The 26,798-nt window shown below is 42.5% G+C and overlaps 1 protein-coding gene across 5 annotated transcripts in view; it reads right to left on the bottom strand.

Annotated features, from left to right (window-relative positions):
* Positions 1 to 9,199, bottom strand: part of ELFN1 (extracellular leucine rich repeat and fibronectin type III domain containing 1) — a 423,992-nt gene extending 414,793 nt beyond the window's left edge. For 3 of the 5 annotated variants that reach the window (XM_075830339.1, XM_075830337.1, XM_075830341.1), the window contains exons 1-2: positions 8,267 to 8,736; positions 7,261 to 7,488 (exon numbers count right to left, since the gene is read on the bottom strand). The gene's annotated coding sequence lies outside the window, so the exon portion shown is untranslated. Of the gene's footprint in view, positions 1 to 7,260; positions 7,489 to 7,877; positions 8,101 to 8,266; positions 8,737 to 9,058 lie in introns of those variants that run through there. The other 2 variants (XM_075830338.1, XM_075830340.1) reach the window with 2 other exon arrangements.
* Positions 9,200 to 26,798: the final 17,599 nt, after the last annotated feature.

Genomic DNA, 26,798 nt, shown 5'->3' with positions numbered 1-26,798 from the left:
CTTTACATCTGAAGTGACTTAATTGTATGTGGAGTAATATATACAGTAAGTCTTCCAATAGAGGGCATCTGCGATTAATTCATTTTAAGTCAAGGAAGAATACCGTACAGTACACAATACCGGACTGAGTTTTTACATGTAGCAGAGCTGAATTTGTGCATTGCGATAATGGAGTAGACCCACCTTGAGAAAATCCCATATAGCACATACTGAGATGACGATGAGAAGCGCCATGTGAAAAAACGCATTCCATACATTGGCTAGAGGCATAAATGTTATCTAGATGGAACTAGGACTACAAGGTTACTACAAGGAGCAGCGTGTCCTTCTAAGATGATGAACTATTATGTTCTCTATGCATGTGGATTCTAAAGACTGAAAGAAAAGAAGACCGCTGGAAAAAGAAAAGAAAAAATATCCACTCAGAAATAAAATGCTTAGCCGTCAAGTCCCTCTTGTGTTGTTCCACTGATGGATTCATCTCCCGACCCCCTCCTCATTGTACAAATACTATTACTGCCATTAAGAATTTTCCTACTTGTTAACATGACTATTAGGTAAGGAGGGAGACGAGGTAATTATATTGATCGAAATTCATGAATAATGGATGTAGAAAACAATAATTATTGAGAAGGACGTTACAGCATTAACAAGGGTTACAACGACAAACACCTTAAAGGGGTTGTCTGGGCATGGGGCGGTTTTTCATACTGATGACCGATCCACAGGATAGGTCATCAGTATATGATCGGTGGGGGTCCAACACCTGTACCCTGCACCGATCAGTTGTTTCTGCGCCAGATGTCATGAAGTGGTCGGTGCCGGGAGCGGATGGCGCCATACACTGTAACACTGTAGCTCTGCTCCTATTGAAATTAATAGACGCAGAGCTGCAGTACTGCAGGAGGCCACTATGCCTAGTACGGAGCCATCTGCTTCCGCCACTGGCCACTGCATAACATCTGGCGCCGAAACAGCTGATTGGTGCGGGGTCCGGTTGTCAGACCCACACCAATCATATACTGATGACCTATCCTGTGGATAGGTCATCAGTATGAAAAACCACCCCATGCCCAGAGAACCCCTTTAATACTGTGCTACACAATATTCCAGGGGCAGACATACCATCGGTGCAACCTGTGCAGCTGCCCAAGGGCCCATTAGGTAAAGGAGCCCACTCACCGTAAGAGTATGTTTGTTCCCACAGGCAGCATACGCGGTAGATTTGGCGCAACAGAAAATCTGTTGCGGAATCTCAAAAACATGCAGATAAATCAGTCACAGAAATGTCTGCGTTTTTACTGCCTATATTGCTGGAGTAATGCAACGCAGCTGCAAAAATCATGGTGGACTTTCCGCAGCGGTTTTAACTTCAGATTGTGAAGCATTGATTGTTGCAAACTTTAAGCGCAACTGCAGATTTCCAGCAGTTTTGATAGCGTTTCTGCTGTGCAAGAGCTGTACAAACCTCAACTTACGCAGCATCTCCGCACAGAACACGCAGCATAAATTTGACATGCTGCGGATATTAAAGACGCACCGCCGAATACTTTCCGAACTACTTTTCTAAAAAAAAAAAAAAATGACGCAGCACGTGGCTGAGATTTGCAGAAATCTCATGGACTTTGCTGCCACTGTAAATGCTGCGGAATTTCCGCACAGAATTCCGCTGTGGAGGTTCCGCAGCCTATCCTGCCTATGGAAACATACCCTAAGGGCATGACCACACATGGCGGAATTCCTCCGCAACTGTCCGCATCCATGCCGCACAGAATCTGCGTTGCAGATTCTGCAGCGGATCTGCACAAAATGTGCAGTACATTGATGCGGACTAGCTGCTGCGGACTGCGGGAAAAGTGCTTCCCTTCTCCCTATCAGTGCAGGATAGAGAGAAGGGACAGCACTTTCCCTAGTGAAAGTAAACGACTTTCATACTTACCGGCCGTTGTCTTGGTGACGCGTCCCTCTTTCGGCATCCAGCCCGACCTCCCTGGATGACGCGCCAGTCCATGTGACCGCTGCAGCCTGTGCTTGGCCTGTGATTGGCTGCAGCCGTCACTTACACTGAATCGTCATCCTGGGAGGCCGGACTGGAGACAGACGCAGGGAGTTCTCGGTAAGTATGAACTTATATATTTTTTTACAGATACATGTATATTGAGATCGGTAGTCACTGTCCCGGGTGCAGAAACAGTTACTGCCGATCGCTTAACTCTTTCAGCACCCTGGACAGTGACTATTTACAGACGTCTCCTAGCAACGCTCCCGTCATTACGGGAGCCCCATTGACTTCCTCAGTCTGGCTGTAGACCTAGAAATACATAGGTCCAGCCAGAATGAAGAAATGTCAAGTTAAAAAAGCAAGACGCATCCGCAGCACACATGACATGTGCATGACAGCTGCGGACTTCATTGCGGAACTTTGAATCTCCATTGAAGTCAATGGAGAAATTCCGCCATGAGTCCGCCACTGGTCCGCAACAGACAGAGCATGCTGCGGACACCAAATTCCGCTCCGCAGCCTATGCTCCGCAGCGGAATTGTACGCATCGTGTAAACGAACACTGCTAAATTAAAGTGAAAGTCAATGGAGAAACGGCTCCGCTGCGGATTAACGCTGCGGAGTGTCCGCAGCGGAATTTAAGTGAAATTCCGCCATGTGTGAACCCGCCCTAAAGCAGCCTGCTTAGGTCTGATAGATTGCATGCAAATTCCAGAACTAATGAATTTTATGGCTCACAATCACTGATAGATTGTTAGAGAGACATAAGGGGGGGGGGTGCTCTATGATGAGATATTGGAGAGCAAGAGTCCTGTATACTGTTCTTTAACGGGGGCGCTGATATCTGACCACCTTCCAATATTCATTAACTACAAAACATATAGTGTTCATGGCAGGCAGGTTCTACACTGTTGGGGGACTGTCACTGGCGTACAATATTCTGAGGTTGATTTAGAGATGTAGCAGAGTTGTATTTGTCATTTTGTTATTTTCCTTTGGTGGAACTGTAGAGCTGACTCAAGGTTGGTCCCATCTGCATTTGCAGTCTTAAATGACTATGAATATTTTACGTTGGACCTAAACATAATGCAGGTCAACAGGATCTGAAAAGAATATAATGTGTATGAGAGCCGCACAGTTGTTAGGAAATAAGGTTCAGCACCTTATGAGGCAATAAGCAGAGTAAGATGTATCTGGCAGCCCCTTATCCTCTTCTCCCTACCTCAATAACATCTGCATGGTTTCTTTTAGTGATTAGTGTTTTGCATGTCTCTTTACAGAGTGTCTGGGAAGGGCTTGGCAATTAGACAGTGGAGGCTCCTGGGCATTTGCCCCTTTTGCTATCTCTCTAATCCTGCCCTGGGGCAAAAGTAAAAATGACTGTACGCTAAGACTGCAGGTTCAAATAGCGAAGAATCTTTAGTCAAACCCAAAAATTAACATATGAATGATATCATGATGTGTTGTGCTAAATGACAAACTCAGCACTGCTATGCTGATAAACTCTATTATGGAATTCTTCGCATTATATTATGGTAATGAATAATTATCTTAATGCTACTGGGTGATGTTTAACATCACAAACGCTGAGCATTTAAGGGATGACTCTTTGAATCTCCGCATAATTATCACATCCCTATTTCAGATGGAGCATGTGGCAAGCTGTCAGGTGTGACATTTTCTGAGGAAAGCGAAACAGGAGCAGATAGCTATACCTGGCTTATTCTCACAACCTAAAATCATCATTAACAAGGCACCTACAAGAAACGGAGATTAACGGCGATTCCAATAGCGTCTCCGATCCTAACAGATTGTCCAAATTACCCAGGACAATTGCCCCCTACATAGAGTCATTAGAGAATTCAACCTAATAATGTGATCGATGGAGATAGCAAGGACAAGTGGTCAAGGAAGGATCGGTCATTAATCTTTGGCCACATGTTTGACTCCCTCCTGTGGAGACAACATAATCATATGCTGCGTGTTCCCTGTATTAACCTGTCCGCCATGTTGGGATACGTCCTGCTGCCCTGGACATGTGGGATATTATTTTCGCTTCATTAAAATCTAATCAAGATGCTTTGGCGATGGAATTTGCCAATAAACAATGGTCGTTCTGATAGGCACAGGGAATGAAATCTCTTGCCTATCATTAATTCTGTTACTGGAATGGAAACTCCAGCGGCATCTGTCATTATAATTGAGGTTGCAATGCATCAAGTGGATGATACAGACATCTACTGTGCAACCTAAACGGAAAGAAAAGCTCTACACTAGAGAGTAAAGTCCATCTGTAGAGGAGCTATTTTGGGTCAATTCTCCGTCCCAAGAAAATAATCCCTTGAATTTAAACATTATTTGGAGAGTCAGTGAATTTGCTTATGGTCTAGAATTAAAAAAAAATTGATTAACTCAAAAGCTAAATAGAAATTTAAAGGGGTTGTCTCATCATGGAGAACCCCTTTAATATGATCGCCACTGGTCAGGCTCCCAAGAGCAGATTTTGCTTGGGGAAGTTTCTATCAACTGCAGCGGCCACTATAGGGCAAATATAGTATTACATGTGGCCATTGAAATGAAGACCTGTCCCAGGTGAATAACTGTCTTGTTAGCAGCGCTACACTCTGGGTCAATGGGAGGGGGGAGTGAGGGACCCCCATATTCCCTAATAGGGCATATGTAAAGGGGTTGCTGAGATGTGAAAACCACTTTAATTATTTTACAATATTAAATAATACTAAACGCTGGATGAATATTAGTTCAAAATAAATGCATACATCTTCCTATGATACTATTTTACAAGCATAGGATTGCTATGTCCATAACCTCCATGTATTGGATGTGGTCAGGGGATTCCCTAGCCTTAAGGGGATTCCATAGTGACCTCACATCTGACATCACAGGTGGCACCACGTCATCCGCCTGCAGATCTACTTCATAACCTCAGTGATCTCCAACCTGTGGCTCTCCAACTGTTGTAAAATGACAACCCTCAGCTATACACCAAGTTCTATACGGTTGGTGTACTGCCACTTGCTTACAATATTAGGAGACTGATTTACACATGTAGCAGAGCTGAATTTGTCAATTTAATGTGCTTTTGTGCACTCCGACTTAGGACTTTAGTAAAACCTCAGAGGAGCCTTAAGAAAACCATTAAAAAAAACACATAGTTATGTCATGATGATGATGAGGTGTTGTGCAAAAGGACAAACTCAAGTCTGCTACACTCATTATACATTATATGATGTTGGTGAATAAGAATCCTACTTACACATCAGTAAAAAAACAGTGGTCCCGAACCCTTTGGTTGTCAGGTGTTGCACGGCTACAACTCCCAGCATTGCCCGGACAACTCTCCGTCGTAAGGTTTTGCTGGGAGCTTGGGTTGTACAACAGCTGTTGAGCTACAGGTTGGAGAACACTTTATGAGCTAATAAAAAAAAATATATACTATTTCTAAATTAACAAATAGCTTGTGGCAATATTACCCCTGTGTTGGTACTTATGACACCTACTGCTGTGACACCGCCATGACCCTACAACTCATCTAACCGTTCATGAGTAAATACAATGCACCTCGTCCATAAAATCTGTTAAAGTGACATCGCATTGGATTTGCTGCAGTACAGTCTGTGCGTTGCTATGCTTCATTGGGCATATTTGTTAAAGCAACATTGCCATGCTCCATTTAATTTACTAAAGTGACATGCTAGGGACCACAGGGTATACTTATTAAAGTGACAGAACAGGCGGTTGTATGTAAGCTGCATATCACTCACAAACCATGCCCAATCACAACGTGATATACATAAAGGACTAGTAAAACATCCAAATTGTCAATGCGAGACCTGCCAAAAGTGGAACAATGAATATACGTAACCCCTGTGCTATAGCCTGTTGGACAATATCCCTTATATAGAGAGTAGTAGCCTATTCTTTACCATGTGCCCACTGCTTGGCACTAGTGCCAAGTCATAACAAACACATAAATGCGATTGAGTATTAACCAAGTACCCAGTAGAGGAACATTTATAATAAGCTATAAACACACTAGTGGGTGTACTTACTAAAGCATGCTGGATGTAAGATGCCCATGACTGACATGCTCAATCTAAACATCATATACATTTACAAGCACTCGGAACATCTAAAGTGTTGTACAAAGTATTGCAAAAAGTGCAACAGTCCCCATATACCAGGTAGTAAGCAAGTGTGGACGTCTCCTGTGCAAAGACGTTCAATATAATTTTACACCCTGTACTTTGCAGCAGAAAACTGTAATTCTGTATCTACAAATGTAGCAGAGCTGAATTTATTGTCGGTTTCTTTCATCTAATTTGATAGGGTAAGATACTGCAATCATATAGAAAACCCATAGACAACACACAGGGATGTCACGGCGAGTTTTGCTAGCTCTGCTATATTAATAAAATCAGCTCTGCTACATTTGTACATAGTATATTGGCAGGTACTAGAAGGTAAAACAAATATTTTACAAGCGGAGCAGAGAATAATGTATTGTAAATATGTCACTTATGTAGCTACAAATTCAACAAAGTCTCTTGTTTGATGGTCAATATTATAAACTACATCTCAGCTTCAATATTTATGCAACATCTTCTATGCTAAATTGACCTTACAGAACCCTATACATTTATGGCAGGAATTAATCCGAATGGATTAGGTTAATTTCCAAAGTAGAGTGAATAAAGATGAGGCAAAGCTTAGTATTCAAGATCAGCAGGCAGTGGATTCCATTCTCCAGAGGACCCTATACAATCAAGGCCATTACTCATTTTCGACAAGTTCTAAACTGATCAGCAAACAGCTTAATCTGTGCAAAAAAAAAAAAAAAAAAAACCCTGAAGATTGGCTAGACTGGGTCACTGGCATAGTGTCAGCTCTTTATCCCCAGCTCTGCAGAACAATGTCTTAAAGAGCTACAGGCATCTAAAATCTCTTATTCTCACATCAGACAATGAAAATGCGTAGATTCTAAATTGCAACAGTTGTATTAACCCTCCTAGTGGCTAAATATCATAGAGCTGCTGCTATATATAGAACCGGCGCCGACTCTCTTAAGAAATACAATTGGCAAAATGGACTAAGCCAGATCCCAGACTGAGCATATTAAAGCATTAAAGTCAAGGCGCTGTGTTAGTGCTAATGCAACATCCAGGCAGTCTTTACTTCATAGTCGCTTTGCATTTCAATCTATACATCAAGCATTCATATTCTTATAAGTAAAGTAGTACCTGGTTGGGATCCAGAGAGATCTAGTGGATAGGGAAGCTCCTGGCTGCATTTCAGGAGAGACGTGCTGGACAGCTCCAGTGCTGATCTGTATCCAGGACTCCAGGCGATCCCTAGTGGTGCTGGGAGCTGTCCACGGCTGCTGGTGCTGAATCCACCTCTCCTTACCTTTCAGGACATCACCACCTCCAGCTGGGGAACCGAAATCACATAAGTGGCCATGGATCCCACTTGGGAAAAAAAAATAAGGGGACACGCTAAGCACATAAGTCTCAATCTAAGCAATATGCAATGCTCTGCCTGCTGTCAGTCTGCAAAGATGGATTGGCTTTGGTAAATTATGGAGATCTGTTAAAGTTTTATGAGGCTGCCTATCAATCTATTTTACACACTAGACCCCAGCCATTTATTAATAGAGGAGGGCAGCAAGTCAATGAAGAATAAAGATAAGGGGGGGGGGGGGGGTCTGCACACACAATATACTGTAGGGCAAGTCTTAGTTTCCTATGTGAATTCCACGATTGCAAATTCTCAGATTTGACTTATTACTGTCCTAGACCTCCGTGTGTTGGAATTCACATGGTGCCCCCCCCCCCCCCAATGGCATCACACAACTCACCAATCTTTGGATTTTTCATCCAGGAGTTGGGGTTGGATTGAGAATGGTCTACAGACCCCGTTCAGACACTATCTGTCATGTCCCCCCAGCTTCCCCTCACAGCCAGCCTGTCTCCTATCACATCTGGAGCCACAGATGTGGGTGGAAATTAACCTCCTCGTCGCCAGTGTCAGAACAGGAGCCTTAACTAGATGTGTCCCGATCACATCTGTTCTTGCATTTAGCCTGGCATCTGAATGATCTCTGCACAGAGACTGGCAGGAGAAGGGTGATCCATGACATAGGACTGCCTGGATCTATAGCAATGACAGGCAGCTGTAGTAGACTGCGGCAGGGAAGCTGGCAGCAGGGGCATGCTCATGCCTACTGGAGCCGAGGATGCCACTTACCTGCTTGAGACATCCAGGCATCTCCTATCAGCTTGCTGTTCAGGTCTCCTTAGGACACCGGTTCCCTGTGAATTCCACAACAGCTTCTTATGGAGACTGATGGTTTCTCATAGACAGATCCAAGGGCTGGACTCGGCCTGAGAACAGATCTGCAGCTCCTTACTGCGTCAAGAGAAAGACCTTAAAGATGCATTCAAAGCCAAGGTGATTAATTCTGAGCCAGTCCTGATTGAGAGCTGCCGGCCCCTGTGCTCATGTATTCCAGGCAGCTGTGGAGGGGAGAATGCATGCATGCAGCTCCGGAGCGTCTGCAGTGGCAGTTCTTGGGTAGTAGCACATTCTTATGTTCTGCTTTATTGTAGGGAGTCCTGGAGGAAGAGGGGAGGGGTGTGCAAGTTAAACACAAACAGCATGTTGATCCAATGGTGTGTAATGTGAAGGTAAAGCATATACTGCTGCTCATCAAAGACTGAGAGATGATGAAGAAATAGATCCGCAGTAAGAGGAATGTCCCCCCACCCCACTGCCCCCCCCCCCCCCCCCCCCCCCATCAAACCTTCTCCTATCTTCTCCTACATAGTGTCCATCATGTCTGGGCTTCCATTATATTATTATCTCTAGGACTTTATTACTAGTTGTATTCCATCTACCACTACCCCTCTCTGTCACGCTTGGGAGGATAGGTCTGGTAGTTCTGCACATTCACTACATGTGGTTTTATTTTTTTATTCTTTGTTAGTAACGGTCACAATGACTCCTCCATATTTATCTCTCTAGACTTTAACTATTTACCTGCCAGTGTCTTTTTTTCCTCTCTTGCTCTTTACTATGGTCTCCTTTTTCTTCCCCTTCACTAAGATCTTGTCTCCTGCACTTGCTGTCCAAACCCAGCACTACTTTTCCATCCTCTATATGCAATTCCAGTATCTTGTGTGCTCTCTCTCTCTCTCTCTCTCTCTCTCTCATTTTTTCTATTTCTTTCTCTCCTATTTTACATTCTTTCCTCCATCTCCCCCTCTCATGCTCGGTCTGTCTGTTTGCATCCCCCTCTCCGTATCTCTTTTTCTCTCTTCACTCTCTTTATGTTGCACTCATTTTCTATCAGGTCTCCATGTTCTTTTTACATCTTATGCCTACAATTTTATTATTCATCTTACTTTTAGTCATATTTTTCTGTATACTCTTGGTGTGCTTACCACAATTTTGTCTTTTTATCTCTTGCTTCTTTTTCTCCATATTATGTTTTCACCATTTCAGTCACACATTTTTGTTTCTATCTCTTTTCAATACCCATTATTTTCTACTGACGGAATTCATTTATCACAATATTATTTCTTTCACACTCTGACACCGTCTCTCTCTATTCTTCTTTCTGTCTCTATATAAGTCTCTGTCTGTCTGTCTCTCTATGCGTCTGTCTCTGTTGGTCAGTGTGTGTGTCTCTCAAAGTCTTTCTGTCTCTCTCTATGTACCTCTGTCGGTCAGTGTTTCTCTCTATAAGTCTCTGTCTCTCTTGCCACCTTCTTCTCTGTTTCTTCCTCTTCTCCCATTTTTTCTCAGAATCGTAATAATTAGTATTTTCTGTTTCCATTTCTCCATCTCCGTCACTGTTCTCTACACTTTTCTCTATATTCCTTACACATCCCCAATTCGACATTATCTTACTGCATTCTTCCAGTCTTGCTTCACCCCTTCCTTTCATCAGACCCCCTTATTTCATCCTCCCTATTACAGTATGTTTCCGCCATTCTATCTCCTTATACATTCACTTCTGACTTTCCCCAGATGTTTCCTCTACTTCACACATCTCATGGTCTCCTGCCTAGTATCCAATCCTATTTTAGCCAGTTGTCCCCATACAAATATTCATATCCATATTTATTATCATCTTACCCCATATTTATTCTTAGGATTTCTGCCCAAACTACATACTTTCATCATTGCCAAACTTTTGTTATCTCCACAACTCCACCTTTCCCTTTTCCTGGTCTTCACCACCTTTTCTACATGGTCTTCATCACGGGCCATTCTAAAACTAATCCCCCCATCCTCCTAGTTTACAATCCCCCTCATCATCTCTCCACCTGTCTCCCCCTCATCTGTTCTCATTCTCTTCATCTTTTCCAGCCGCAGTTGAAACTCGTCTTACTCTTCCTAAACAATTCTATATGAGAAATAACATCAACTAAGGTTTCTATTTGCACTGGTAGTAAAAGTTTATATCAAATCTATATCCTAATAAAGCAAGAAGAGGTTAGTCCCTTAGATCCAAAGATGAATTTCTCCTTTGATAAAATGGTGACATAAAAGAGCCATTATCTTATTTTACATTAAGCATCTAGATATATAGAATTATATTTTAAGCTGCTTTTCCCTTAGTAATAAGTCCACAGTTGCCTGCCACTTATACAGTAAGCTGATGCATAACGTTAGTGGTCTCCAACCTGTGGCAGAACTACAACTCCTAGCATACCCCAGGTCATTCTGAAAGTTTTCGTGGCGCAACAGCATGAGAGCCATAGGTTGCAGACCACCACATTAGGGCTCATGCACACAACCGTTTTCTTCTGAACCATCAATTTCACTTGAAAGCCACTAGGATCCGTGTTTTCCGGTCCTCAAACCCAAAACTGTCGTTTACATGGTGCCTTAAAGTTAATTTGCACCCTTGAACACCAAATACATTAAACATTCTTTGCTGATTCATTTTATAAAATATCTTTATAAGGATCAGAGCTCCATTTTTCTGATAAGCAGCTCGAATCCCCTGCATAGAGAAAGAGTTAAATAATAAATAATAAAGTTCTGATTACCTTCAGTCACCACTAGAGGGAGCTTACTGCATATGAATTTATACAGTGAACTAAAAATAATAACAGTATGCAGTAAGCTCTTAAGCTCCCTCTAGTGGCAGCTGCAGGCAGACAGCATTTAATCTTATAACTAGGTTTATGCAGGGGATTTGGAGCTGTGTATTAGAAAAATGGAGCTCTGACCTCTATGAAGATATATTAGGAAATCCATTCAGCACAGAATGTTAAATTAAAAAAACAAAGAAAAAATAGGATTTTAAAACATGGAGATTGGCTTTAGGATAATGGCTCAAAAACATCATACATTATATAAGCTGGGGATTTTTACTTTAAAAAGTCATTAAAGCTCATCATGTGTACAGATCCCCGCTTAAGAGGATGCTAATTAATTTTAGTGGGAAATGGAAATTAGTTCAAGCGAGATGAAACGGTTAATCAATGAACTCATCTAAAAAAAACAGTAGGAGTATTCATGTGGAGGCAACTGCAGGGAACAGAGAGATGTCCTCACGAAACCAAGAGCCACAAAGGTTCAGTGTCTGGCTGCATCTTCCTCACACTACAGGACTGTTCTTCTGGGGCTGCAGCAGCTCGGCAGTCAAGGTAAATGAGGCCAATAATGTTCCCAGGACTGATGTATACATTAATTAGTTCTTGTGAGATAATCAGCCTTTTTTTTTTTTTGGAGGAGGACCCTACATTCATTTTAACCCATAATCAGCCAGATATCATCCATGCCCCCAGAATAGTACGGTTATCCATATTACAGAAATGAGAAAACTCCAAATACAATGATCCAGTTTTTAAAAATTTAAAAATTGATGTTGTAGAGCTGGGTTTGTCACTTGGCACATAATAATGCTGCTCTAATTCAGTTCTCACAGTGTTCTATAGAAGTGGTTTGTGATAAATCCAGCTCTTCTACATATATATAGTGCATGTTGGTGTAAAGAGATTTTGTTATAGAAAACACTTATTCTGAACCATTCAGAAAAAACTACAGAATTATCAGGGCTAAGTTTATCAGATGTAGTGGAGTTGAGTGGGTTTTTGCGCACAACTCATGATATCCCAATGTGTTATCGGTGGATTTACCAAGAGAGTTGTCCCGGTACTTTAACAATGTAATCACAAAGAGTTAAATTACATATTCAACTCTCCAGCTATTTATGGATGTACACATCTGGAGAAAAGTATTGGGACACCTACATATTACAGCTACAGGAGCTTTTATGACATCCCATTGTAAAGTTGGTCCCCTCTTTGCAGATAAAACAGCTTCCACTCTTCTGGGGGCTTTCTACAAGATTTTGGAGTGTCTGTGGGAATTTGTGCCCATTCATCTAGAAGAGCATTTGTGAGGTCAGACACTGATGTTGGAGGAGGGGGCCTGGCTCGTAATCCCCGTTCTAGTTCATCCCAAAAGTGTTGGATGGGGTTGATATCAGGGCTCTGTGCGGCCAGTCAAGTTCTTCCACACCAAACTCATCCTTGTGCACTGGAGCACAGTCATGATGGATCAGAATAGGGCCAAACACCAAACTGTTCCCAAACTATTTCCCTTAACTGGAACTAAGGAGCCGACCCCTGAAAAACAACCCCAGAGCATTACCCCTCCTCCACCAAACTTTACAGTGGGCACAATGCAGTCAGACAGGTAACGTTCTCCTGGCATTCACCAAACCCAGACTCGTCCATCAGACTGCCAGATAGAGAAGCATCACTCCACAGAACACATTTCCCCTGCTCCAGAGTCCAGTGGCGGCGGCTTTACATCACTCCCTCCGACGCCTGGCATTGTGCTTGGTGATGTAATGCTGGCATGCAGCTGCTCGGCCCCCATGCCATGAAGCTCCCGGTGCAGCTTTAGTGCTGATGTGAATACCAGGAGGTTTATACTCTGCAGTTATTGAGTCAGCAGAGTGTTGGCGACTTTTCTGCACTATGCGCCTCAGCACTCGGTGACCCCGCTCTGTAACTTTACGTGGTCTGCACTTCGTGGCCGAGTTGCTGCGGTTCATTCCACTTTACAATAATATCGCTAACAGATGATGGTGAAATATTCAGGAGAGAAGAAATTTTATGAACTGGCTTGTTACAACGGTGGCGTCCTATTACAGGACCGCGCTGGGATTCAGTGATCTCTATACAAGGACCTATTCTATCACAGATTTCTATAAAGGCGACTGCATGGTGAGGGGCTGGATATTATACACCTGTGTTAATGGGACGGAATGAAAAACCTGAATTCAATGATTGAGTTGTGCCCCAATACTTTACTCCACACACACACACACACACACACACACACACACACACACACACACACACACACACACACACACACATTATATATACACCTCATGGAAAGACCAGCGTTAAAATAAAAAAATCTTAAAAAATGGAAATATCCACGATATACAACCCACTGTACCCAGGTTTAATAGTGTCTGCTTTAGCTCGGATGAAAGTGCCCCATAAAGACATGGATATACTGTATTTCTAATAACATGTTGAATTTCTTCACTTGTATTAATTGCCGGCCCCAGTATTGCAATGATTTTACTTCTGTAAGTAACTCGCTGGGTTACAGCATATTAATGACAGTCTATATTTACACAAGAGCAGCAAAGGCAGTAGTAATAAAAGAAGAAGACGTTGTAGCACAGCCTTATTATACACGGAGCAAACATTTCATATAGTGTGCAATGTTCAGCACATCAAATGTAACAGCTGCGACTATGGTCTAAGGCAACATGGCCAAAGCATAGTGGGAGTGGCTATTATTATTTAAAGCACCTGCTCACTCGCCTTCATCAGCGTTTCAGACCTGGCTGTGTCCATTTGTAAGTATGGCCTTTTTCGGTGTTTGTGCATAAATGTCCTTGTTTTTATCTGTTTTGTCTGTACATCAGGAGCTTTTCGCTCCAGTTAGGGACTCGCAAGTCTGGGGATCCTTGTCGTGGATTGCGAGCTTGCGTCCTTTTGGCCAAAATGATCACTAATACCCCAGGTATTTTTCATTATTACTTATATTCGCTTCTTTTGGACACAGCCAGGTCTTTGATGCTGGGAGAGCATGGTGTGTTGTTGTTTGGCCTAGCAAGCAGGGTAGCCCGCTCTATGAATTATCAAGGCGTCACAAATAGGCTTCTACCTGGCTAGTTACGTTGCGCCTCATGACTTACACACTATTCCTCCATGTTTCACACACTTGCATCCCATTATTCATTTATTTTTTAGGCACTTTACTCATTACTGCCCCCTATATTTCACTCACATTATTACACTTGCACATACACTATTCATTTATTATTTCTTACTACACATCCCATGCACCACATACCACTCCCCTCAAGACTAGTGGGAGTGGCTATTATTATTTAAAGCACCTGCTCACTCGCCTTCATCAGCGTTTCAGACCTGGCTGTGTCCATTTGTAAGTATGGCCTTTTTCGGTGTTTGTGCATAAATGTCCTTGTTTTTATCTGTTTTGTCTGTACATCAGGAGCTTTTCGCTCCAGTTAGGGACTCGCAAGTCTGGGGATCCTTGTCGTGGATTGCGAGCTTGCGTCCTTTTGGCCAAAATGATCACTAATACCCCAGGTATTTTTCATTATTACTTATATTCGCTTCTTTTGGACACAGCCAGGTCTTTGATGCTGGGAGAGCATGGTGTGTTGTTGTTTGGCCTAGCAAGCAGGGTAGCCCGCTCTATGAATTATCAAGGCGTCACAAATAGGCTTCTACCTGGCTAGTTACGTTGCGCCTCATGACTTACACACTATTCCTCCATGTTTCACACACTTGCATCCCATTATTCATTTATTTTTTAGGCACTTTACTCATTACTGCCCCCTATATTTCACTCACATTATTACACTTGCACATACACTATTCATTTATTATTTCTTACTACACATCCCATGCACCACATACCACTCCCCTCAAGACTAGTGGGAGTGGCTATTATTATTTAAAGCACCTGCTCACTCGCCTTCATCAGCGTTTCAGACCTGGCTGTGTCCATTTGTAAGTATGGCCTTTTTCGGTGTTTGTGCATAAATGTCCTTGTTTTTATCTGTTTTGTCTGTACATCAGGAGCTTTTCGCTCCAGTTAGGGACTCGCAAGTCTGGGGATCCTTGTCGTGGATTGCGAGCTTGCGTCCTTTTGGCCAAAATGATCACTAATACCCCAGGTATTTTTCATTATTACTTATATTCGCTTCTTTTGGACACAGCCAGGTCTTTGATGCTGGGAGAGCATGGTGTGTTGTTGTTTGGCCTAGCAAGCAGGGTAGCCCGCTCTATGAATTATCAAGGCGTCACAAATAGGCTTCTACCTGGCTAGTTACGTTGCGCCTCATGACTTACACACTATTCCTCCATGTTTCACACACTTGCATCCCATTATTCATTTATTTTTTAGGCACTTTACTCATTACTGCCCCCTATATTTCACTCACATTATTACACTTGCACATACACTATTCATTTATTATTTCTTACTACACATCCCATGCACCACATACCACTCCCCTCAAGACTAGTGGGAGTGGCTATTATTATTTAAAGCACCTGCTCACTCGCCTTCATCAGCGTTTCAGACCTGGCTGTGTCCATTTGTAAGTATGGCCTTTTTCGGTGTTTATGGCCAAAGCATAGCGGCATTGCAGGTAATTTATTGAAAGCCTCAGACTCGTTGACACATCTGTCACCGGATGAAAAGAACGGAGGAGGATTGTATTATCTTCTAGTGCTCTTGTATTGGTGGAAATGGTCAATTCTGTTAAAAGAGGTTCTGTCACATAAGTTGAACTGGTTTTAGGATCTTAAAGGGTAACTAAACGTTCGACAAACTTCTGACATGTCATAGTGACATGTCAGAAGTTTTCATTGGTGGGAGTCCGAGTACTGAGATCCCCACCGATCGCTAAAACAAAGTGGCAGGAGAGTTCGTGTGAGCGCTCAGCCGCTTCGTTTCTGTTCGGCTTTCTCCGGAAATCAATGGAGTACGAGCTCAATAGAAAGTCTATGAGCCCATACTCCTCTACATCGGCTTCCCGGAAAAAAAGCCAAAGAGAAACTAAGCAGCTGAGCGCTCATACTTACCCAGAAGTCTGTGTTCCTCCCTCCAGCGCAGCTTCCTGGGATGATGTTTCATCCCATGTGACAGCTGAGGCCAATCACAGGCTCTATTGGCAGTCACATGGGATGAAACATCATCCAAGGAGGCCGGCCTGGATGACGTCAGAGAGCCGGCCTCCTGGGATGACGCTTCATCTCATGTGATCGCCACTGCAGCCAATCACAGGCTACAGCGATCTCCCAGGAGGCTGGCTAAGTGCTGCCCCCCTTGTAGATAGCACCATACAGCCCCCCTCTAGACAGCACCATATAGCCCCTCCTGTATATAGCGCCATACAGCCCAAGCCCCACCCCACCAACAAAAAAAACATCCTGTAGCCTAGTTAAAGGGGTTGTCCAACAAAACACATGTATCCCCTATCCACAGGACCCCCAGTGACAAGGAGGACGGAGAACCAAAAGTCTCCCAAAGTGCACCATGAGAAGCATGGGATTTCCGGGGTCTGTATCTGGCCTGCGTGTCCGGAAGCTCTATAGAAAGGAATTGAGCGCCAGCCACGCATGCTCACAAGCCCCCTGTAGATTACTCATATGGATGCGGAAACTCTTCGTTTTTTTCAGCGGATGTACCGGCGGATTTAGCGTTAAACATTGGTTATAGCAAAGTATATGTGCACCTGCGGATTTCCAGCAATTTGCTGCGTTTCAGCTGCGTAAACGCTGTAAAAACTGCAACAACAAATCTGTTGCAGAATCTCTGTTCCCCATTAAAGTCAATGGGCCAAACATGCAGCATCTACGCACAGAACATGCAGCATAAATTGACACGCTGCGGAATTGAAAAACGCACTGCAGAACACATTCCGCATGACTTTTGTGCTTTTTTTTCCCGCAGTGTGAGCATGAGATTTTCTGAATCTCATTCACTTTGCTGCTACTGTAAATGCTGCGGAATTTCCGCACAGAATTCCGTTGCGGAAATTCTGCAGTGCTTATGCTACACGGGAACCCGGCCTAACTGGTAAAGTTCATAGCAAAATTGGCAAGAGGCTCTGTGCCTAAGGCCTAGTTCACATTACATTTTGGCCCTACATTTCGTGTATACACCGTGTTCCAAATTATTGTGCACATTGGATTTAAGGGTATGTGCACACACACTAATTACGTCCGTAATTGACGGACGTATTTTGGCCGCAAGTCCCGGACCGAACACCGTGCAGGGAGCCGGGCTCCTAGCATCATAGTGATGTACGATGCTAGGAGTCCCTGCCTCGCTGCAGGACAACTGTCCCGTACTGTAATCATGTTTTCAGTACGGGACAGTTGTCCTGCAGCGAGGCAGGGACTCCTAGCATCGTACATAAGTATGATGCTAGGAGCCCGGCTCCCTGCACTGTGTTCGGTCCGGGACTTGCGGCCGAAATACGTCCGTCAATTACGGACGTAATTAGTGTGTGTGCACATACCCTAAGTGTCATAAACATTTAATTATTAGTTTTTCAATGAAACTCATGGATGGTATTGTGTCTTAGGGCTCTTTGGATCATTGTAATCAATCTCAGACACCTGTGATAATTAGTTTTCCAGGTGTGCCCAATCAAAGGAAAACTAATTAAGAAGGACGTTCCACATTATTAAGCAGGTCACAGGGTTCAAGCAATATGGGAAAGAAAAAGGATCTCTCTGCTGCCGAAAAGCGTGAAATAGTGCAATACCTTGGACAAGGTATGAAAACTTTGGATATTTCAAGAAAACTTAAGCGTGATCATCGTACAGTGAAAAGATTTGTGACTGATTCAGAGCACAGTCGGGTTCGTTCAGATAAAGGCATAATGAGGAAGGTTTCTGTCAGACAAATTAATAGGATTAGGAGAGCAGCTGCTAAAATGCCATTGCAAAGCAGAAAACAAGTATTTGAAGCCGCTGGTGCCTCTGGAGTCCCGCGAATCTCAAGGTGTAGGATCCTCCAGAGGTTTGCAAGTGTGCATAAAGCTTTTATTCGGCCACCCCTAAACAATGCTCACAAGCAGAAACGGTTGCAGTGGGCTCAGAAATACATGAAGACTAATTTTCAAACCGTGTTGTTTACTGATGAGTGCCGTGCAACCCTGGATGGTCCAGATGGATGGAGTATTGGATGGTTGGTGAATGGCCACCATGTCCCAACAAGGCTGCGACGTCAGTAAGGAGGTGGCGGAGTCATGTTTTGGGCTGTATCATGCGGAGAGAGCTGGTAGGCCCCTTTAGGGTCCCTGACGGTGTGAGAATGACCTCTGCAAAGTACATAGAGTTTATGACTGACCACTTTCTTCCGTGGTACAAAAAGAAGAACCGTGCCTTCCGTAGCAAAATTATCTTCATGCATGACAATGCACCATCTCATGCTGCAAAGAATACCTCTGTGTCATTGGCTGCTATGGGCATAAAAAGAGAGAAACTCATTGTGTGGCCCCCATGTTCCCCTGAGCTCAACCCTATTGAGAACCTTTGGAGCATCCTCAAGCAAAATATCTATGAGGGTGGGAGGCAGTTCACATCAGAACAGAAGCTCTGGGAGGTTATTCTGACATCCTGCAAAGATATTCAAGCAGAAACTGTCCAAATACTCACAAATTCAATGGACGCAAGAATTGTGAAGGTGATATCAGAGAAGGGGTCCTATGTTAACATGTAACTTGGCCTGTTAAGTTTTTTTTGATTGAAAGAGCTTTTGATTTCTGTAAATATGACCTCCTGATGCTGCAAATTCAACAAATTACCATTTTACTTCTCTTTACAACCTTTAAAATGTGTTGATCTCTGTTGTGCATAATAATTTGAAACATTTAGAGTTTTTTACTTCTAAAAAAAAATCTGTTATCATTAGGAGATTTGTTCAATAAAATTTGCATTATACTCCAACGGTTGATGGCTTGAAGATTATACTGACTGTCATTTGCATCGACTATTTAGGAAAATCAGCGAAAAATAACATTTGCATAATAATTCCATCATATCTCTCGTCCTAAAAGTCTCCTAACGCTTCCAAGGACTAGTTTGGTCCATTGGAAATCTAGATCAGTGAACAAATTAAAGTCCCGGTGTCCATGGTCACATCACTAACCGGAATGTTTAATTCCATATCCACCTTTGAATACCACATAACCCTTTATATCTAGATAAAAGTCTACATAAAAAGCTGACTGCCTTTGCAAATCCATTGCTTTACTCATCAGTCCTTTTTACAGTTCTGTTCAAAATTGAGTTTGTTGCTACAGGAATCAGTCGACAATATTTCTCATAGCTGACCTCCTATAATACACCACACCCTGTTGCACTGCATTCTGGGAGATTTTTTAATTTATTTTTTTGCTTCCGATTATGGTACAGTGCCCGATGTAGAAAGGGTACACCTCCGAGAACGCAAATCAACAGAAAGTGCTCGGACACTGAACCAGCAGAGATTGTTGTGAGATGGGAGCTCAGCAGCATACAGGAATGTCAAGGCAGCTCTGGGATATAACACGTGTCGTTAGCGGAGAACCAGTAGGATAAACGTATAAGGAAAGGTCTGTGTAGCTCACAGCATCATACGCTTTACATACAGCAATGTCAGACTTACCTGTTGTTTCCACTAGAGGGAGCAAATCTAAACATACATACATCTTGCAATTCCATATTGACACAAATACAAAGTGAATAATGACACCTCGTCGCTATAATGGTCTCATGATACATAACACTGCAGCTACAATGTCTTTTGCAAGAAATGGTGTTTTAAAAAAAAGATATATATATATATATATAAGAATCCTATACGAATTATTCATATAGGGTTAATTTTAGGAGGTGGTAAACTGGGCAATCGCCCAATGCCCTCCCGATTCCTTGGGACTCCCAAGCACAGGACGCTCAGGAGCAACCGGAGTGTGGAGCTGAAATACACAGATCTATATGGTGGCATTATATGATATTATTTTGGCATTTAAAGTTTTTATCGTACGGGAAATATATGGTCGTTTTATAAGCGTCACTACGTGGCAGTAGAATTATTTGGATAGAGTATGGCGAATTATTTGATATATGCAGCATCTGAAAATACAAGAAAAGTTATCTAAAAATGGCAAGCTGGGGGGGTCGGCTACTTTGCTTGCTGCTCAGGGTCCCATTCTCTATAAAACCAGCCATGGGCGAGACTATAACTCCCAGCATGTTAAGTAGGAGCTATATTTCCCAGCAGATATACCCACACCTATGTATAGTTGATTAGCTTGGATTCTAGGACAACCCCTTTAAATTAGTGGTTTCCCTTGTGTATTTTTTATGGGTTAAATGTGTAACACATTGAGTCACGATAGATTTAACTATTTCTCCTGCACTGATCTTTGAAACGCCCTGCAGTCCTAGACCACATGCCCACATGTATTACGTGCGGATTTGCCGCAAAGATTTTCCTGCAGCGTAATACAGTACCAGCAAAGTTAGGCTGGGTTCACACGACCTATTTTCAGACGTAAACGAGGCGTATTATGCCTCGTTTTACGTCTGAAAATAGGGCTACAATACGTCGGCAAACATCTGCCCATTCATTTGAATGGGTTTGCCGACGTACTGTGCAGACAACCTGTAATTTACGCGTCGTCGTAAATGGACTGCCTCGGCAAAGAAGTGCAGGACACTTCTTTGCCACGTAATTTGAGCTGTTCTTCATTGAACTCAATGAAGAACAGCTCAAGATTTACGAGCGTCTCAGAGCGTCTCAGACGCCTCGTAAATTACGAGGAGGAGCATTTATGTGTGAAACGAGGCAGCTGTAAACAGTCTGTCTTTTCACACGTAAATGCCTCTCATCGTGTGAACATACCCTAAATGAGATTTCACGTATTCTCATCTCCATATTGCGGAATTTTTCCGCACAGAATTTTTTTAAATCCGCAGCATGTTAATTTTTCTTGCGTTTTCATCTTAGAATTGAAAATCCGCAGCATAAAATCTGCATCTTTTTTGCATCAAAATGTAAAATCTGCCCTAAAAACGCATAAAAAAATGCAATATTAAGGCTGGGTTCCCACCGGTCGGATACGCTGCTTAAAAACTACGCAGCGTGTCCGACCTAGAGCCCACCGCACATTCCGTACTTAAAATTTCCATTGTGGAAAGCAGCGCTAAAAAAAACCAAAAACTTTTATCCTTCTGCGCATAGTCCGGCCTCCTAAGATGATGTTGCAGGCCATGTGACCCCTGCAGCCAATCACAATGCAGCCAAACGACATCCCAGGAGGCCGAACTGGAGAAGAAGCAGGGAATTCTGGATAAGTTTAACTTTTTTTTTCTTACTTGCAGTTTTTGCGGCGGAATCGCTGCAATTCCACCGCAAAAGTCACAACACATGACTTTCTAATGCGGGTTTTGCATCCCCATTGAATTCAAAGGGGAAAACCCGCAACAGAAAAGCAACGAAAACACAGCATAAGTTGACATGCTGCGGATTTAATATCCACAACGGAGGTCAATTTATTAACGTTTACGCTGCAGTTTTTTTCCGCAGCGCGGGCATGAGATTTTCTAAGTCTCATCCACTTTACTGCTACTGTAAATGCTGCGGAATTTCCACACAGAATTACGTTGCATAAATTCTGCAGCGTTTACGCTACGTTGAAACCCGGCCTAAGCGTGGATTTTACCTGCGGAATTACCTGCGCGTATCTGCGCTTTTGATACAAATTTTCAATGTGAGCAGGTAGCCTTAGGGTGTATTCACATGTTGCGCTTGAGAAGCCATTAAATCCGCATTAAAAAATATGCATTCAAATAACGTATACGTTTTTACTGCCATTTGATGCAGTTGCATTTTTTTACTTCAACCGCATCAAAAACCATATAAAATCCCAATTAAAAACACATGTGGTTCTGGGATGCATTTTTTTCATGTGGTTTTAACCGCGTCTCAACCGCAACGTCTGAATATATCCTAAAGAAAAACAACACAAAACACTCAGTTCTGGCTTTTCGTCCTATTTTCTTTTACATATGTTGTTGACCAAATGTATTAATGCGTGCGCCAGAAAGAACCTTAATTTGAGACATACTTAGAATATGGTCGTGAATTTGTTGAGTCGTGAAATGAAGTATCACTGGCGTGCGATGCTTTTATGTCGCACTGTACTAGTCTTAGGCCTCATGTCCACTTCAGTTATGTTCTTCAGGGTGCTATCCGTTTTATTTAACTGATCGCACCCTGACACATTCATTTCTATGGGGCCATGCACATTCCCGTTGTTTTAATGGAACCGTGTGGCCGTTCCGACAAAAATAGGACAGGTCCTCCATCTGTCCGTTTTTGACGGAACAGTCTCGGTCATTTCATTCATTTGGTCCATTGCAACAACGGCCTGCACACATGTGCGGTCCGTATTTCATTGATCCGTTATTAGCGGCCGTACGACGGGCAACGTAAGTGTGCGTGAGGCCTTAAGTATATTTCAATAGGGGGTGTGAAAAAGGAAGCGGAATCAAACGTGCGCCAAGATGCACCAAATCTATCAAACAGCGTGCGCGTCATTGAAAAATCCGCCTCATCTTCAGCCTAGCACCTCTAGATTTAGGCGATCCATCTTTGAGACATTATTAGTAAATTGACCACAGTGTATTATCACAGCACATTATATCTAATGACAAGCACCATGCTGTTGACAAACACAGCTCTACTACATCTCCACTGTCTATTATTACACACATATGCAGGATCACCAGGTATAGAAGAGTTCTGCTAAATAATTTACTGTAAAATGCAATGCCGGGGGCAATGTATAACACAACAGGACTTTATGCATCTTATTATATGTACGTTTAGCATTCACCATTATACTGAGTAGCAATTGTATCAAATATAACTCACATTTAAAGGGAAATTGCATATAATTTTTTTTTTCTTCTTCCCTATAAGATTTCATCAACGTCATGAATCGACCAGCACTGGTGAGATATTTTTACAATGGTGCCTCTATTAGAGCCGCATGTTGATTGTCCAAGGGGTTGTAGTCTTTGGATGACCCCTTTTCATTGGACATGTCCCCAGATAGGTACAGAGGTGTCCATATCTTACCTTTCTGCGAATTTCGTTAAGGACTCCAATTTCTGACGATATAAATACAACATATTATCGCGACATTCTTCCAAAATCATTGACAGGTTGCAATTCACATCATAACCACTGGGTGGCCACATGCAGCAAGCCCTACAGCATGTGTTCACCGCTCTGCACTATGTAGAGTGTTTGCTTAAATACTCTGTGCCTTTATTGAGCTTCATGTGTTAAAACTATTAGAGAAAAAAAATTGACAGTATTGTACACGCTGCCAGTCAGGATCCATATTTAATTTTCTAAATTGTGCTGGAAAAATTATATATGGACTCTCATAGCAGAGTAGACAAGTCCCCCGCAAAGGAGCTGGCGATCTGGCTGCAAATCTATTTATATCGGTCTCATAAGGTCTATTCAGACTTTGCAGTTGAGGTGCGGTTAAAGCCGAATAAAAAAAACACATCTGAAAACTGCATGCAGTTTTACAGCAAATTTAGTGCGCTTTTCAATGAGGCAAAACATTTTTTACCAAATCGTGGTAAAAATGCATGCGGGTTCCAGATGAGTTTTTTTTATGCGGTTTAACCGCACCTCAACCGCAACTTCTTAATGGACTTATAGAGTTCAAGGAGATGTATGCGGTGTGCTCCCCCTTGTGGCAGCTGAAGGCAGTTAGAATTTGATCTATGTTTATGTAAAGGGAAGCAGAAAATTTGGAGATCTGTCTCAGAAAAAAACAGTGCACCGACTGCTATAAAAATATATTATGAATTAAACTACACAGAACTTTGGACCATATACAAGAAAAGAGTACAAAATAGGTAAGATGCGACAAATTTATCAAGAGGCGCATGATCGTATGCCAAAAACTGAAATCTAAGCCAGCTGTGAACTGGCATAGACTTCCCTTAATTTACACAAATTTCGGACGTAAAATATAGTCAATTTGTTGGACCTTTTTGATTTGCCCTGCCCACTTTAAAAAAAAAAATTGCGACAGCGTCGTGAAAAAGTCACACATTTTTGCGTGAAACTGGTGTGTGCCAAAATTTGTACGTATACATTCGAAGTATGTAGATACTCACGGGAGACTCATACAGTGCTCTTTGATAGTCCGTTGGGCGAAGTTAGTATATATAATGTCTATGTACGTAACTCAAATAACTGTGCATATCTCCAGACTCTTCAATCTACACTTTTAGCAAATACTTGTGTGCTGAAATTAGTAGGTGGTGATTTTAAATCAGTCATGCACACTTCTGAGGATAGGAATAGGAGTGTTACTACACCGTCTTTGGCCACTGATGGAATTTTACCGGATCTCTCACATGCCACGCAGTTAACTGATAGTTGGAGACATATGCACCCTGCTGATAGGGATTATACTTATTTTTCACCAGATCATAAATCTTGGTCCAGATTGGATTATATTTTTTTGAGTACGCGCTTACTGCAAAGGATAGAACAGGCTGACATCACGAATATGATTATATCTGACCATGCTCCAGTCAGAATAGCGTTAACGGCCGACCACCCTAAGGAGGGAGATTTCCATTGGAAGTTTCTGACCATTCTAGCAGGTGATGAGGGTTTTCAAGACATGTTAAAAGGATGGTGGTTAGAATATGATAGTGATAATGCGGCACATAGAACCGATCATGTGTTATACTGGGAGACAGCCAAGGCTGTCTTACGAGGGAGACTTATAGCTTATGTAACACACAAGAAAAAACAGACCTTTCAGAAATACAGGGAATGTAGCGACATTCTTAGAGAAACATATTCTTCTTTCTTGGCAGACCCGTCTTCAGATAACCAAGCTAAATGGGCAGAAGCTAACAGCATTTTGAAACATGGTTGGACAGGAAGGAGAAATTTGGTGTAAATTTTGGTGGAAATTTATGAAGCTGAACTTTTTCGGTTTGGTAACAAAGCCGGGAGGTTGTTGGCGGGCTTGTCCAGAGGGTTTCGACCACACACACATATAACCAGCTTGATGGATCACATGGGACAAACATATTCCGACCCCAGGAAAATAAATGAAATTTTTCAAGTCTTCTACCAGAAATTATATGAGAACACTCACACTCCAAATGATACCCCAGGGAATCAGTTTCTCCCAAACCTGTCTCTGCCTACCCTAACTTCAGAACAGCTAGAAGGTCTTAATGCTCCAATAACAGTAGAAAAATTGCAATTGGCTATCAAGGCTCTGTCGAACGGGAAAGCACCGGGGCCTGATGGGTATCCGGCTGAATTTTACAAAATATTACAGGAACAGATAACCCCGACATTATTGTCTTATTTCAATTCATTATTGCAAACTCAAACTGATATCAAAGATTATGGCGGCTAGGCTTGAGATACTGATGCCCCTTTTGGTGGGTCCGTCACAGGTGGGTTTTATCAAAGGCAGAGCAGCAGTCACAAATATCAGAAAAGTTTTAGGGGTAATGGATGAGATTAAGGTTCGGCCATCTCTATTCAACCAATCGGCACTGGTGTTATTAGACGCTGAAAAAGCGTTTGATAATATTGATTGGCGATGGCTGAACGTGGTACTGGATAAGTTTAATATACAGGGGGGATTTAGATTGTTTTTAAAATCACTATATACTAACCCACAGCGGCAGTTTGCATGCCGGGCATTAGATCTAAGGCGTTTAATTTACATAAAGGCACGCGACAGGGCTGCCCCTTGTCACCACTATTGTTCGACTTAGCGTTGGAGCCATTGATTTATGTATTGGAGTATGACCAGCTGTTCCCTGGTATACATGTGGGACAAGTTGAAGTGAAATCCTTTATATTCGCAGATGATATTCTGTTGTTTCTATCACACCCAAAAAAAATTTGATGTCATTCGCACTTATGGATCGTTTGCTGGGCTCATACATCATACAATCATTCAAGAGATCTAGAGCTCAGTCAGACAGGTATTAAAATCGCGAAAACTCATATGACATACTTAGGGATCCAGATAGGAAAAACGCCGGGATCTTTAAACAACTTAAATTATGGACCACTTTTCCATAAAATAAAAGCTGAGCTTGACAAATGGGCCACATTGCCGCTCTCAATGTTTGGTAGATGTCATCTGGTTAAGGTGATTTCATTTGCCAGGTTATTATATCCACTACGGACCTTACCTATTTTATTGCTGCATACAGATGGCAATGCTTTTAACACCGCTCAAAATTCATATGGTTGCACAAACGTTACCGTATACCGTATATCGTTAGCCAAATTACAGGGTTAACATTGGCGGGGGGGGGGGGGTTAACATACCACATTTGAGGGGATACAATATGGCCAGTCTTTTTCGACATGTCTTAGATTGGGAACATCACACTAACTATTATTCCAATTATGGATTGGAGTCAGCACTAGCAGGTAACGATGACATTTCAGCGCTGCTACATACTAACATGGTATCTCTACCGTGACACGTCAAGAATTCCATCTTGTTAAGAGACACCATTATGTGCTGGAAAGAGGTGAGGAAAAAAACAGGGCTTGTCTTATCAGTACTTTCTTCAATATTTGCAGGTTAAATCTTTCTGTATGA

Source organism: Rhinoderma darwinii, chromosome 6 (assembly GCF_050947455.1).
Source record: "Rhinoderma darwinii isolate aRhiDar2 chromosome 6, aRhiDar2.hap1, whole genome shotgun sequence".
Taxonomy (NCBI): Eukaryota; Metazoa; Chordata; class Amphibia; order Anura; family Rhinodermatidae; genus Rhinoderma; species Rhinoderma darwinii.
Note: the sequence above shows the minus strand (reverse complement) of the source record. Positions and strands in the feature narration are given on the sequence as shown.